This window comes from Cervus canadensis, chromosome 22 (genome assembly GCF_019320065.1).
Source record: "Cervus canadensis isolate Bull #8, Minnesota chromosome 22, ASM1932006v1, whole genome shotgun sequence".
In the NCBI taxonomy this organism is placed as follows: Eukaryota; Metazoa; Chordata; class Mammalia; order Artiodactyla; family Cervidae; genus Cervus; species Cervus canadensis.
The window spans coordinates 18,300,592-18,303,614 of record NC_057407.1 but is presented as its reverse complement, the minus strand read 5'-3'; positions in this window follow the sequence as shown (position 1 = coordinate 18,303,614).

The window sequence follows — 3,023 nt, the reverse complement described above, 5'->3', positions numbered from 1 at the left end:
AATATTCACCGTGTAACAGTTTTAAGAATCAATGTGGTTAAATGGGGAATTCTCCCTGTACTGTAGAGTTGTTCAGAACAATTAAAAAATTACATTTCCAGCCACTAAAATCTGGCATATATTCTTGATTCTGTTAACTCTGCACACTTCTGGCTTTGACCATGGCCACACCCTAGCCTAGTAGATTTCTGCTGTCTTATTTGGTTTCCAGTCAAAGAGCTTTCCAAGTTCTGCCCCTAGAAGCCTTGAGAGGGACTGAGAAACTGTACCCTAACTCCGGGACTGTGCCCTCCTCTCAAACATCACTAGAGAACTATGAGATTCTCCTGCCTCCAGGATGCCTTTCATGATTTACCTTTAAGAAAATGATGTATCATGCTGAGCTTGGGGTTGAAATCGACACAAATGGGGATGCTATCACACAGACAGTTGCAGTGACTTGCATCCTCTGAAGGAAGCTCTCTCATGACACTCTACAAACTCTTGTGGGAGATACTCTTAGCCTGCAGCTGAGAGGGTCCTTAACAACTGACCAGTCACTGTCCCTTTGAGCTAAGGAGTGACAGGACAGGGAGGGGGGAAACACAGGGAAAGAGAAGGTCACCATATGTGAGCACCTACTGAGTCCTAGGCCCCATGATGAATGTTTTCATTCATAAACTGAACTGAAAGCCACTTTAGTCACTCTTTGCGACCCCATAGACTATACAATCCATGGAATTCTCCAAGCCAGAATACTGGAGTGGGTAGCCGTTCTCTCCCCCATGGGATCTTTCCAACCCAGGGATCGAATCCAGGTCTCCCACATTACAGGTGGATTCTTCACCAGCTGAGCCACTAGGGAATATCTCCCTTAACTCCTAAAGCAATCTTGAAAGGCAACAATTATTATTCTCATTTAATAAACCAAGATCCTAAAGCTCAGTGCTCCTTTCACTTGCCAAAGTTCACACAGCAGATCAGAAGTGGAATAACAATTCTGCCCTACATATATTTGACTCTAAAGTACAATGTTGTGTTTTTTCCCCACTAAGCCATAATGCTGAAGTATAGAATCAAGAAAGAAGGGAAAAGGAGGACAAAAGGGTCTCAGAGTGTGCCCTCAGAATCTATTGAAAATATGAAGTCACAAGTCCACGGTGACTGAAAATTAATTTGATTTTCAGCTCAGGCACATCAGAAAAAAATCTAGTTTCAGTTATTGTTAGACATGTAGAATGTAGGTTATCAAACTGCAGTGAAAAACATCAGCCAAAAAAACCAACCAGACTTTTTTATTCCCCAAGGCCATGATAAGGAAGATGACTGCAAATTTAGTTTGCATAACTGTAGAGAAACCATGTTAGCAAACGGAGAAGGAGAGAAGCTTATTCCATTGCTAAGAGAATCAATTCTTCCCTTCAAATGAGAATGCCAGGTGAGAAATGGGGACTTACATGGCTACCTTTCACTATAATGATTTGATTTATGTCAGTAAATTCTATACCTTTCTGGCTCCTAAACTCAGAGCAGTGCAGTTAAGCTGATGCATATCAGAGTTGACTCACTTTCTCATTCTAAGTTGATAATTTAAATGCTTACATTAAAGTTTCTATGTTAACTTTCAGGGTTTTAAAAATGAAGGAAGTTTCTATTCTCCATCAGGCTCAGGAGCAATGGGAATTAATGTGATATTGTCTTTAATGAAACGTAGTGGGGACTTGTGATTTATATTGGTTCCCAATCCTTTCCTTCTCTTTAAAATGCCATAAAATGAAAAATATAACAGCTGTTTCATATTCAAGAGAAATGCAAATGTGCATTAATGCAGCTCAAGAAATATTTTATATGTTCAGATAATTTATTATTTTTTATACAAGTGGAATCAATCTACATTTTTCCCATTTAATAATATGGCACTTATTTCAATGGCTTTGCCGGCTACTTAAGCCAAATGCACAAAAAGGAATGGTCTAGGATCTAAGTCAAAGGTATCTTTCTTTTCCTTAAAAGAATAAAATAAACAACGAAATTTCTGTTGCAGTTCACCCACCAAAGATACAAAAGCACCACATTCTCCTTATACCTAGATTAGAGATTAACTAATTTCAGTTGTATATTCAATAATCTTATCAGAAGAGTCAGTTGTTTAGGCTGAGCTTTCCATACAGTGAGCTGTGTTCAAACCTAGGTACTTTTTGTGCCGATAATTATTGTGTTTGGAGAAGGTCTCCTGGTGATCAGTAATGCTTCCTCATTATTATACTCCTTCTAGTACCTAATTTAGATGCAGATATAAATTATTTAAAACAAGAGAGTTTTCCCTTGCTAATTAATGGCAGGCTGACTAACCAGCTCCCATCAATGCCTAAGGCTTCACTCTATTCACAATTCTCCAACCAGTATAATAGCCCACTTCCATAGTTTCGCTGGGTAATTTTAGTCAGTCACTGGGTATACCACAGAAACCCAACAGCTGTGCACTTGGATGACCTTATTATCATTAGTGGCAAACTGGTTGTTGAACAGGGAATTTTTCATCAGGAAAGACTACATGATCACATAAACTTGGGAATGGCCAGGTTCTTTTTTTTTTTTTTCCTAGCTATAACTTACAACATAGGAAATGAACATGTTTAGACTGAAATTCACCTTTTAATGAAGAGAGATGTATCTGAAGTTTCTAACACATTTTCCATATTCCTTTATGCTCTTCTAGGGAATAAGATGGAGAAGGAAATGGCACCCCACTCCAGTGTTCTTGCCTGGAGAGTCCCATGGGCGGAGGAGCCTGGTAGGCTGTAGTCCATGGGGTCGCTAAGAGTCAGACACGACTGAACGACTTCACTTTCACTTTTCACTTTCCTGTATTGGAGAAGGAAATGGCAACCCACTCCAGTGTTCTTGCCTGGAGAATCCCAGGGATGGCAGAGCCTGGTGGGCTGCTGTCAATGGGGTCGCACAGAGTCGGACACAACTGAAGCGACTTAGCAGCAGCAGCAGGGAATAAGGATTTTGTCATCATTGAGAAAATTTCCCAGTGA